The sequence below is a fragment of the Coffea arabica genome, chromosome 2c (assembly GCF_036785885.1).
Source record: "Coffea arabica cultivar ET-39 chromosome 2c, Coffea Arabica ET-39 HiFi, whole genome shotgun sequence".
In the NCBI taxonomy this organism is placed as follows: domain Eukaryota; kingdom Viridiplantae; phylum Streptophyta; class Magnoliopsida; order Gentianales; family Rubiaceae; genus Coffea; species Coffea arabica.
This window is the reverse complement of record NC_092312.1, coordinates 66,511,503-66,525,507: the sequence shown is the minus strand read 5'-3', so window position 1 is coordinate 66,525,507 and position 14,005 is coordinate 66,511,503.

The following is a 14,005-nucleotide window of genomic DNA, read 5'->3' as shown; positions in this document are numbered from 1 at the left end:
GCAAATTAGTTAGTCGAGTATTACTAATGCAGTCCATAAGATCTTGACAAACCGGTTTTGGATCAATAAATCTATTCCAAAAAGGAATAGACTTTTTTCCAAATTTATATGGAAGAAAACTTTCTTTCAATAAGAGCAATCCTTCCACTATATATAGTCAAGTCAAGGCCACAATTTCTTGGACATGTTTTATTCCTCTCCTTTAGCTGCATCGTTGAGTCGTCATTGTTGCTAATATCTGTCATTGCTGCCGCTATTAAATTGGTGTCGCTTGCTAGTGCTCTTCAACAATATTGCCTTTTTTCTCTGTCTTGCCCATCAGGTACATGAAGCTTTCCCTTTACTCACAATATTTAATTGTTACAAGAGATTTCGGACAAAACGGTTCCTTGAGTGCCATGAATCTTATTAGTACTTGAAATTTGCATGTCTATTGGGCACGTGTTTTTAGACTTATAGAATTGCATCGCCATATATTATAAAATAGCCTGGCCGTTTGATTCATCTATTAGAATAATACCAAACATGACATCTGAGCAATATCTTGTGGCTAAAACTCTGGTCTTAATTTTCACACCAGTCCATATTAATGTTTCAACTTTGTTAATTTGCTCCCTTGTAGAGAACCAAAATCGCGCTTGAAGTGGAGTTTGAAGCAATTTCGGGGACTCGAGAAAAGGACAACCAATTAAGTAATTTAATTACCAAAATTTTGTAAGAATTTCCTTTCATCATCTAATATTTCTTTTACAAAATTTCATCAACTATGCAAATTAAAGATTACGCCACACTATTACCACATATTTCATTGACGGACAAACGAAAAGGATCTGAATCGAAAAGTCTATCATTATATGTTAATAAGCAAGCAATCGGCTCCTTTGTTGAGTCTTTTATACTCCTTGAAGGATGCTTTCATCTTGAAAATTGGACTAGCAAGTGGACTAAGGAAGTTGTAACACCATCGACTTTTTTGACTATGTCGAGGATAGAAAAAGTGGTCGTATTAAACTCGTCACTTCATAATGGAGATCCAAAAATAGTCAAATTTACGCTTCCATTTGTGGGATACAATAATGACAAAATTACATGGAAGATTCATTCTTTCTTCTTTGGCGAGCCGTGCTTCACTTCCTACTATTGGGATTGGGTCGTGGACATCATTGGAAGGCATAAAGAGGTACTCACACGTGCTGGCATATTTGAAACCGTCTACTCGTCTAGATTTTTCGACAACCGTTGTGAAAATATCTCGCGAGGTTTCTTTAAATATTGGTGTCTCTTAACAAATACACTCCATACGTCTGTTGGGGAGTTATTTATTATGCTTTGGGACCTTTATCAATTTGGTGGTCTTTCAATTGATGGCTTATTCTTTGATGAAGTTGTTCTTTCGGCGCAAGAACTTCTCACTTGTAACAAAGAAGGGAAGCCACTTCTTCCTGAGAGTTGTAGGCATCTCTTTTTCGCTTACTACCACCTTTGGACGAATGATTAAGGAGTGTGGATGAAAGACTGGATCCATTTCTGGTTCAAAGGAGAGATTAGATATAAGGCTCCTCTGAAGAGGGCGAATAGAAGAAAGACCACATCTAAATAAAAATGACCTATAACCCTTCTGGAAGCATAGAATCTCATGACCTTGCTGATACAAAGGACTTCAACATTCCTTTTGACACATTGGATATCCCAGGATCCTTGAGAAAGGAAACCTATATTGCGGCATTCATAGCGTGTTGGATTTACAAGTTTCTTTTGCTAAGCAAAAAGATTGATCGCATTCGTCCAAGTGTCTTCAAGGTTGCATACTTAATGTGTGACGCCCCCACTTCTCCTTAAGGCGAACCAAAGGGTATCCGCGGGACGCCTGCCTAACTCTCGCCAGGACTCAAGCAATTTCCGTTTGAGCTTAAAGCAATACTATGCATTACAATCAAATAAAATAACGTCAAAAGTACGGAAGCTTTCAAACTTAACGATGTTCAACAATTATCCAATCCTTATCTCGAATTTCCAGATTACATCTCCAAACCCAAAATAAACAACAACCAAGATGTCTAACCCAATACATTGGAAATCCTATTATAAGAGTACATCAAAAGGGAGTCCCTTCGAGTCTCATCCCAAATCCATTCCTGTTAAGGAAAACAAATCTACAGGATAAGCAAAAAACTCGTGAGGCCAAGAACACGCATGCAAGCATATTGTTCAGATAACAATTTCAATTTAACAAGTCGGGCAATAATATTCCAATAAATAACAATTCATGCTAAAAAATAAACAGAAATAATTCAAAAATATAGGAGCTCTCAGGAGTTATTTTCCACTTGCACGATCACGAACCTTTACAAGTTGACACTCCGTCAATCGGGTAGGTTTAGTCCGTAGAAATTTCACTTACGCTTCCTCTTTCACCTTGCATACCACACCGAGTCTGCAATACATTTATGAGGCGATACTCTGCGAGTATGTCAAGTAAGACCTCTCAATAGGTCAAACTTATATGATCTCATGGTTCACCATGGAGTCCGTCCAAACCCATGCCGGCTCGAGTCCAAGGTTAGCCAGTGAGATTTGGGCGTCCCCCACTTACCACTTGAGTCGAGGAGATTCACTCCAATCGACTTATGCAGCCATAGCATAAATAATCACTTAAATATTTCACTTAAATTCACTTAACAAGTCACTTCAAATATTTCATATCACGAAATTCAAGTACACTTAACTTAAATGAGAATGAGTGCGATAACATACACACTCGATTCAGTATTTTCAAAATCTCTATTTTTGATAACACTTAACACTTATCACGTATATCACATAATCGACACACTTGACACTCACCAAGTAAACAAAAGAAGAAGTTTCACTGGAAATTCAGGTGTCCACCGCGGGATCCTTTTAAAGGTTCTCGTGCGAGTCTGAGTAATTAATAATGAACAATCACTTATAAATCCCAATCATTAAGAAAGATTGCATACTTGTGCGATTTCAAAAAATTTCACGAAAATGAAGCTTAATTATTCGTAAATTGAGACTCAAAAGTGGAGTTTTAAAACACAAGCGAAATCTGATTTTCGTTTTTGAAATCGAGGGTAAAACGATCAAGTGATATCAAAGGAAACGAGAGAGTTTGAAAAAAACTCCATTTCCTTTAAGTTATGAATTTTTAGATTTGTTACACTCACTTTGCAAAATCGTATCTCACTCTCTACAAGTCCAAAATTGAAAAACTTGGTACTGTTGGAAACCTCTTAGAAAGTACTAAAAGTTTTAGAAGACACTTTTCCATGATTTCAAATAGAAGGTATTCAAAATTTGGCCCAAAGTCACTATTTTGGACACCAAGGCAGTTTTTGAGGTCGGTCTTCGGCAAAATTGTAAATTCGGTAAAAATTCACACAATGCAAACCAGCTTCTGAAATTTGGAACTCCATTAGAGTTGCATACAAGGTTTAAAACACAATAAGCGAGTCAACAATCGGAGTTTTGAGCACCAAGATATGATAGCTCAAAATTGGTGAAAAATCGAAACTGTTAAACAAAATTCCAAATTTAAACTTCAAACTTTGGGACTTTGGTTAAGTATCGTAACGAACTCGGAATGGTACCAAAATTAGCAGTATTACACTACCATATAAGGACAACTCCTCTATAAAATTGCATAGAAAAATATGTACGGAAATCGGTTAACAAGACCATTGAAATCACAAGAAATTCTAAGGCTAAGCTGCCTTTGAACTTCCATTTTGCCGTTTTCAAACATTTGGTCAAGGAACATCTCAAACATGGTCCATTCCAGTAGGAAATGTCTAAAATATGTCCAAGGTACATTCGATAGGTGATTTACACTAAGAAGCTTCGGATAACAAGTCCCAAATCATTGTTAGTTTCAAATCTGTCCAAATGCATGGTATTCCTTCACAACACCAGATTCGAAATTTGATCATAAATCACTCAATTTAACTCAGAATTGAGCATGGTTGGTGGCGTTAGAAAATAGACTCATAAGGGTATATTTTCTCAGAAGAAACTATTTTCAAAATTTGTCTATAACTAGCTCGTTCGTGGGCATCAAGTTACAGCTCATGTGCTGCCTTCCAGGAAGCAACGAAACAGGATAGCAAATTTCAACGAATGGTTTGGCTTGCTCAAATGGAACCAGGACAAGCATTTTATACCAACGGAAAGCTGGGAATGTCTAGTTTTCAGTGCCGCAAACGGCACTTAATTCCGACATCGAAGCAATGAGTTATAGCCAAAACAAGATGACTGCCTGGGTAGTGACGGGAACCAATTCCAGATTTCTAAGCTTCCGAAATTCCAATATTGGGTGACTAAATCAGGTTATTTTTCAATGAAACTTTTTACACACTCAATATAACATGTAAACAATATAAACAAGCCATTCGAACCTCAAAATTTTGCACCAAAGTGCTCGAACAAAGTAGGGGCAAAATGGTCACTTTTGGTTATTGCACCATTCTTGAGTTTCTATCAACAACCCAACATTAATCCACTAGTTTAGGCACTAAATAAATATTATTACCAATAAAACACCACAAATCAGTTCATATATGCAAGGTGGGAGTTCATAGAGCCCACACAACCATTTTTCACCATAAACAAGCTGCCCATGAACATGCATGAGTATATAAGGGCACTAGAACTTCCATAAACCAAGTTTTGAAGGTTAGATCGTTACCTACTTCACTTGGTGTGCAAGAACAGAATTTTCGGTCTTCTCCTTGGCCAAGAAAATCGTGAAAAGCTCCCCCTTTTTGTAGTTTAATATGATCTTCAAGTAATAAGTTAAGTGTAGTTAAATTTTGGTGCAAAATGGTGCAAGTTTGGTGACGGAAATGGAGAAGAAAATTGAAGGAGCAAGTTTGGTTCTTTTCCTTGGAGTTACACGCTGGAAATGGAGCTAGGAGAGAGGGAATTCTGATCTAAAATGAAACTTCCAAAGGAAGCTTTAGTGTGTGGTCCAAAGTTGACCAAAAGTCAACCCTCCTTTGCGAGCGCACGGGCGCGTTTTATGCTCGATTTCTCTCGAGTTTATTTTACTAATGCACTAAACCTCCAATACACTTATATTCATATAAATATTATTCACTCTTAATTGTCCCAAAATGAGGGTCTAAAGTTTCTCAATTAAATCGCACGTGTGAAAACGCGTATTTCCAAATTAAGCGCGATAAAGCGAAACCTCTAAGAATTTCTTATAACGATAATACTAATAACTATTACTTGAGTATTTAAACATAAAATTACCTATTTTAGGACCATTGTGTAAGTCTCTAATTTTTCAAACTTATTGTGTAAGTCTCTAATTTTTCAAACTTATTGTATTCTCGAATCGATTATTGACTCCAATCGCGTATTCACTATTTTCACTTAATGAGTTTCCAAAAATTAAATTTTGAAACAAGTCACTTTAAAAATATAACGAAACTATAGACCCATATAATTAGGTCTAAAGAGGTTAGAAAATAATATTCGGAACAAACGGTCCATTAAATATTTAAATAAGCTCGAAATGGAATTTAAAATAATAATTTTTTGTAAATCCTCACATAATGGCCACAGAAAAAAGATTTTGCCTTGCAATTTTCGTCCTTGCGAGCATATATCATGGGTTGCGGGAGATCGTCTACATCCTTAACCTTGGAGAATGTGGGATAGTTTTTTCAATCCATTACGTCTATGATTGGATTGGCCAATACTTTGACGTGTATTATGAGAATAACCAAGTGAGTAGCCACCACGCATGCATAACAAGATTTATTGGTGAGAAAATGACAATATTTTATAGTAAATCAGAAGTTGAGGAAATCTTCAAAAAAGTGAATCCCTTGATACTTTCCAAATTGTGCTGGATTGAAAATGAAGAAAAAATGTTGATCGACAACGGATCCTTATCATTAAGGCTTATGAGCTATTTTATCAGTCAATACTCTTGCCACTTAACTCTACGTAGGGACAATATCTTTATTATTGAAAAATATTATCCTTGTAGATTTAGTAGGTAATTCGGCTTCTGTCAGGATATTCCAAATAATTTGAAAGAAATTACTCACATTTATACTTTGGGTGAGACTATTCAATTATGGGATTTCTCAAATCGCACGCAGACGCGATCTCGGATGACTATACCTATGCATAGGAAGCATTCATTAATGACAAAAGACTACGATACCTGGTAGTCAATACGATCAAATAGCGTCTCTTCAACATGTTTTAAATTCACAGTTAAGATCTCTCAGTAATCATCAAAGAAGGGCAAGGTTACCTCTATCAATGAATCAAAGCATCACTGTAGACACTAAAATTTCATTTAGCTTGATTTTAGCTTTATCTAATTTAATTGTATTTTATTATTAATTAAATGATAGTTAGTGTCCATTTTGATTATTTTTACAAATTAGGCTCATTATTTTTAAGGTATTTTTGCATTATATTTCAAAAAAAAGGAAAAAAAAGAAAAAAAAGAAAAAAAAGGAAAAATCCTCACAAAAATTGTTTTAGCCCTTTAGTTTTAATTACTTTAAAATAAATAAATTTTCTATTAATTTTGTTGTTTAAAATTGATTTAAAAAAAAAAGAAGGAAGGGAACTATTTATCATCTCTTTCGTACAAGTCACGAACCAGAATTTTGCAGCTGGCAAGGTGAACCCATTTCACTTCTTTTTATTTTTTTCCAAACCATTTGCTCTCTCATGCTCCTAATCTATATCAAGATGTTTCTAGAAGAATGCCATCGGATGGCTCCAGTTTTTCTGTAGAAACCCATCCTTCATCCTCACCTTTGAGGTGAGGATTTTGGAGTTGCTGGTTCCTATAAAAGGGATCCAAAAGAAATGCAACCAGGGGGGAGAGAGAGAGAACAAGGGCGGATGAAACAAGAGAGGAGTGACGGCTGGGGGTTGAGAGGAAGAGAGATTTGGACGGCTAGGTAAGAAAGAAACCATAGAGCTGGAGTTGCGGCGAGAGAGGAGAGAAAACAGAAAAGGTGACGGTTGGAAAAGGGGTTTGGGGGGAGAAACCGAGAGAGGGCTAGAGAGAAAGGGAGTTAGCAAAAGAGAGATAGTTAGAGGAAATGAACGAAAAGAAAGAGCTTCAAGAGGAGGAGGTTTTTTAACGGCTGGAAAGGAGGTGAGGTCTGATGAGAGCTGGGGTTGACGGCTGCGCTGGGAAAGGAAAAAGCAGAAAGAGAAAAAGAAAGGAGCTAGAGAAAAGACATTGTCGGCTGGAAACAAAAGAGAGAGGGGAGAAAGAGAGTGGCGGCCAGAACAAAGGCAGCAGAAGAGCCCTTAGACGATCTTCACCAGAAATCTGCTACTTCAGCATCTGGACGCAATCTTGTCAACCAACTCCCAATTCAGTAGACTCTGCAAGACGTCAAAGGTAATCTCTTTTGCCTTCTACTTCTTATACAAGCCTAGATCTTCTCTGAATATGCCAAAGATCTTGCTGCGTTTTGTTATGAACATGCTTTGCTGTTTTGCTTCTTATGGCAGCCGAATGGATTGAGTTTTGTTGAAAATCTGTTGTTTAATCTTGTCCTGAGAAAATAAAATCTGATGGTTAATGTTTTGGTGAAAATTTTTTGCTCCAAGTTGCTTGTTTGATTTGACATGCCACAGATTTGAAAAACCAGAAATTTGCAAGGTTTCATGAGCAAATCTGGTTTTTGCTAGCTTTTCCTCCCACTCAGATTTTACTCTTGTTTGCATGCTTGGTATTGGATCCTGATGAGGTGTTTGGGAGTTTTTCTAACGGTCTTTTCCTGACGAATCTATGAGATTTGTTGGAGTTCTAATTTGGTTACGTTTGCGTATGAAGGTCTGCTGCAACAGGTTTGAAGTTCTGGTTTTTGTTGCAGCAGTTTTTGAAAAAAATCAATCTTTTGGGCTGCTAAAGTTTTCCAGAATGGCTTAAACTACCCCTGGGGTTTTGTTTGTTGTTTCATGGTATCCCGTGTATGTGCTTGCTGCCATTTCAAGTAGCAAGGTGCGGTATACCATTAAACTGCGACAAGTAGCTAAAATCTGCGGCAACTGTGATTTTTCCTTTGTTTGTTCAAGTTTTGGCTTGCTTGAGACTTATATTTTCTTTGGTGTTCGGTTGATATTGGTATGCCGTGGGCATGTTTGCTGCGAGTTTCTCTCTTTGAGCATCTGCTGCATTTTTACATTCAATGGCATCATGAAGCTGCTAATGCTTGTAATTTCTTCCTGAGGCAATACAACGGCTTGCGTCCCTTGCTGCATTTTTTTTTCTCTCTTTTGCTGTCGGTCAGACCAATTTTGTTACCTTAATCCAGCAATAAAAGTGTGGTATTTGATTTGGTTAATGATTGGGAGTTGTGCTTTGTGGTTGTTGATATTTGTTGGTAATGTATTCGGTTGGTAATGAAGAGCAGCAGAAATTCGCAAGAGCAAAGAAAGCTTCGGTTTGCATGAAGATTGCATTATAAGTGTTTACATTATGAGTGTTTGCATGAAGAATAGCTTTCAAAAATTGTACTTTACTCCCCTTAGCTTCTATCTATGCTACGAAGGTCCAATTATGTTCTATTTGCTTGCGAATAGGTCCTAGAGTAATTGCGAGTTGAACCATTTCTTGACTTTTTCTTTATTTATGGACCTTTAAAGTTCCCAAAATATTTTAATTGGGTTTGAATGTTTGATTAATGTTTGCTTTTGGGTCCTTAGTAGTTTTCTATGTTAGAAATTTGATTGATAATTTACTCTCTTTGTAATTATACATTATTTGATTACATTTTAAGTTGGAGTTGGGAGGGATTTGGTGATTTGTTAGTTTAACTTAATTTTGTGTTTTGTTTATATTTTACTATTTAATTGGTGCCTGATCTTTTTATTGTTTTGAAGCTATTTTTCCTTCATTTGATTACCATTGCAAGGGAGGTACACTCTATCCCTTATTTTCACTTTATTTGACCCTATGTGTCTATGTGACTTTACGTGTTTAATTGCATGTCTCTTGAATGTTTATTTATTTATTTATTTATTTATTTGTTTATTCGTTTTATTGGCTTTAGTCTGTATATCTATTTTTAGTTCAATTTTGATTATTTGAAAGGCACTTAAATGCCAAGATGTAATAGTTAGGTATTTATTTTGTTATTTCATTTTATTTTTTCCTCTCTTAAATTGTAGTAGGTTTCCCCCGAATGTAATAGTTAGGATTTTATTTGCTTTATTTGCCTTATGTGTGTTTTGCATGTCTATGTGCTATGTGTTACCACTTTTTTAGGGTCTTGCATCTAGATATCATGCTTTTGTGTTATGTGCTATATGTGATTTATGTGTTTACATGCTTTTATTAGGTCTTACATGATTTATTTGATTGTAACCGATATGTGACGTCACCACACTTGTCCAATGCTAGTTGTGGTCAATTTCTCGAATCCACACTAGTCCAACGCTAGTTGTGACCCTTTGTTCCGACTTTTCTCACTAGTCCAATGCTAGTGGGAAATTATAGACATGGGCTAGTCCAATGCTAGACTCTTAGGAACCATCCGCACGTTAGATCATGATGGTGGGACAAAATCACTGCCTCTCATGCATATTTTCACTTTTTAGGGTCTTTTATCATTTTTTGCATGACATCCCTCCTTAAACGTATATCCCTTCCCCCATATTTTCCCTTATATGTATACTACTTACCCCTTTGTATGAAACATGACATTAGACTTGCATTTCATCTAAGCATTAGATCTAGGTTAGTACATTTGCTTGATTAGACTAGAAAGTTAACCCTTGGATATGGGATATGGACGACTTTGGCTTTTTAGTTTTAGTACGCTCGTATTCCTTCTATTAAAGGAAAAATTGAGTCACGAACATTAGTCCCCCGTACCCGACATGATGGATTCCTTTAGGTCACATATATTTGTATAATTATTTTATTTTTCTTTTCTTTTCTTAGAGTCTCATATTTTTTGCATTATTCGTGACCTCTCCAAAGAGTCCACATTGGGCATCACAATTAATGTGCTTGGCACCAATTGAGTTTTGAAGAGAAATTTTGACCCCCCGTTATTCTCTTAGGTCTAGGGTTTGCATTCTTATAATATATCCAAATGTGATAAATCTTTAGGTTAAAATAAGAAAATCTTTGACTAAATCGCGCAACTAGCCTTGGTTAGGTTGAAAGGGTGCCTTGGATTCTTATCCTTGCCTTCCCTTTCTTTAAATGTGACTCCCGAATTTTTTTCTCTGATTTCGTAGACTTGGAGTCGTTTAAAAAGGGTTTTCTACTTTTTTCTTTAAAAATTCATTTTTAGGTGAATTGGTACACCTTAACTCTATACCAAGTGGCGACTCCATTTTTCATTCAAAAAACCCTTTTTAAACTATATTTTGGGTCAAATCGTCGCATTTTCAAGTCCCATTTAGACCCATGTTTTTCATTTTCTTTTTGAATCAAAAATTCATTTTCCAATCAAAATTGAATCAAAAGCCATTTTTCTAAAATTCGTCTTTTATTTTTCTTATCAAAAAATGGGGCGCGACAGCTGGCGACTCCACTGGGGATTTAGAGGGTCCAAGCATTCGATTTAGTCCACCTTTTCTTCTTTTAACCTTCTTATATATCACATTTGGAGTAGTAGGTTGCATTCTTCTTTTCCTTTTTCCTTTTTTTCTGTTTATTAGGGTTTTTGCATCTATCACGCGTGTAATCACTCCTCGCGCACTATGTATGTAATGAATGGATGATTTATTTGTATCATGCTTGCATTGTTGGGTGGGGGGTAGTCACCCTAGAACCGTCGACCGCATTGTGATGGTATTATAATCCCTCCCCTCAAAAGGAAAATCACTTCATACGTGCATGCATAATTTTTACCATATTTTTTTCTCTTTGTCGTGGGCGCCATCCCACATCTTCCTGTGGGATTAGGATCGATTGCCTTAGGTATGCGGATGGTGTGCACTGCGCCCATAGCGATGCCTAAGGGATCACTCGAGCCACCGACCGAAGGCCCTGGGATTGATGACCCTTCGCCTTTAGGTCTGAAGGCTTGGGAGCCTAAAGCCTGATCGAGTTTAGATGCATTAGTAAACCTAACCTCATGTATCCATGTTAGAAGTGCCTAGGATAAAATCAACCTACCCGACTAGGAACACTAGGCATGAGGGGAGGGATCCCACCCCTCTTTCCTTATTTATCTTTTTGCTTTTAATCACCCAAAGTGTTATGTGATTATGTGTTGAACTAACGTTTCTTTGTCTTCTTGTCTTTTGCATTCACAAACGTTAGGAATAAGAGACCTGGCATGATCCTCTTTTAGGATCTACCCTTATAGATAGGCTATTGCACGTCTAAAATTTTTGATGTATTTTATTCATAAATTAATAATGCCATATAATTTTAGGCCTAACCTGACGTATAAAGGGTTCCTTAGGTCATTTTTCATTTCAAATTGCATGTTTTATCGCTTTGATAAAATGGCATCATGCATAAACCCTAGAGAGGGAATGCCATTTAGGAGATCCCGTATTAGGAATAAACAGCCCTGTGTTTCGGATATATAATCCAATGAGACTTGCACGTTTATATTCCTTTTACCTTCCAAAGGGGTAGCGCACAAGGTAAGGTAGGATCTGATCATCGAGCAATTTTTAGAATATAAGCATCTAATAATCACTTTTTTGCCATTTTAAACCTAGTTGGTAAAAATTCCTTGCGTAAAAGACATTAATTTGATGAAATTCACAAATAATTCCTCACTATTGGGACGATAAATAAATTGAGGCCAAATTTTGATTTTAGAAGTGCTCATAGACTAATGCATCGCAATAAATTTTTGAAACTACCAGTGGATAGATTGATTTTCAAATAAGCTGTCAATTCAATTCCCTCCATTGGCCCATTTTATTCATTAATTTCATCCAGTTTATGTTATCAATTTGTTCATTTTTAGGGCAACATAGTCGATTTTGAAATTATTTGACTAGTTTACCAATTCTTAGGGCAATCTAGTCGATTTTGAATAAGATCACCAATTTCATTCAATTCATTTGATTGGTTTACCCATTCTTAGGGCAATCTTATCGATTTTGAATAAATCATCAAATTCGTCCAATCCATTTGACCAGTTTACCTATTTTAAGGGTAATTCGATCGATTTTGAATAAATCATCATTTTACTCGATCTGTTTGATCAATTGATTTCATTCAATTCATTTGATTAGTTTAATCATTTTTAGGGTTATCCATTTAATTTTGAATAAATAATCAAATTTCATTCAATACATTTGACTATTTTACCATTTTAAGGTAATCTAGTCAATTTTCAATAAATAATCAATTTCATCCTATCCTCAGGACTTGTTTATTCCTTTTTAGGATTTAAGTCTAAGATTCACTGAATAAATTAGTCGAGATATTACAATCCTTTTAAGAGCAGGTTCTTTTGCACATCATGCGCCAATCAAAACAAGCAATCCATTCGGACTTTGTCCTCGTTTTTTAGGGCACATGTTTCTTCTCACTACAGTTGGCCGAATTTTCTAAACTTATTATTTTTTACTCAATAAGTTGATCGGATTCATCAGGTATTATATAGTACCTATCTCAGAGGATTGCATTCTCATAATAGACATACCCTTGACACTAAAAGGGTCCCCTAATAGGACATGCATCCAAATTACTGTAATTTTTACTAACTCCTGTCTTTTTCTTTTCCTTTTTCTTTCTTTTCGACAACAGTCAATCAAGAAGGGCGTCTAATAAGGGTTTTCCTACATTCTCAGGTAGTAATCACAAATATTGCTACACAAAGAAGCCCCATTATTACCCGATCACATAGCCGAATTTCAAAAGAAAGTGTAAACATGAGTACCCATCCAGAACCATCTGATAGGCCTACAACGACATCACCAACTGACCTGACAAATCTGGGAGCTCAACTGAGCGAGGTGCTAAACAGATTTAATGAGTTAAGTGTAGAAATGATCGCACAACGGCGCGTTATTGATCAGTTGGTCGCTGGTGGCAGTAGTGGTGTCCAACATGAGCCTTTAGCCTTTAGTCAACCCAAACCACAACCTTTGTCCTTACCTTACAATCAAACCTCTTTTGCTTTACATGTCACAAATCCACATGAGGAAACTTTCACCTACCCCACTCATGGCTTACCACATATTTATGCACCCAACACCCAAGACAATCTTTCTCACACTCAGATTCCTCCAAATTATCCACATACTAACTTGAACATGCCACTTGAAGCTCAAGGACCATATTACTATCCCACCGCTGAATCATTCACCATGGACACCGCTGCCCAAGGAAAAGTTGAAACTTGGGAATCCTTTGCGCCGATCGACAAGAATTTGTTAAAAAGGTTGGATAGATTTGACGAGTTTATAAGGCAAAGTCAGGGTTTGAGCAAACAGGGAGGATGAGATTATAATGAGTTGTGCCTGTTTCCTGATATGCAACTTCCCGTAGGTTTTAAGACACCCAAATTCAGTAAGTATGACGGAACGGGCAACCCTAAGACGCATCTCCGAATGTTTGACAACAAGTTGGGCAAGCTAATAGATGATGAAAATTTGCCAGTTCGATTGTTTCCCGAGAGCTTAGAAGGCAATGCACTAGAATGGTATTCCAATTTAAAGCCTGAAGATATGAGGACATGTGTGGATTTATCAACTGCATTTGTAAGACAATACGAGTACAATTGTGAGCTTGCTCCAATAAGAGCCACACTTGAGGGGACTAAAAGAAAGCTATATGAGGATCACAAGACGTATGCAGGAAGATGGAGAAAATTGGCTGCCAAAGTGGAGTCTCCCATGACTGAAAATGAGATTGTTCGCACGTTCATCAAAACTTATGACCCGCCCTATTTTGAGAAAATTTTTCGAATGACTGGGTGTTCCTTTGCCGAAATTGTCAATAAATTGGAGGAATTTGATGAGTTTGTGAAGGCCGGAAAAATTGTTAATGTGTCAACATTGAAAA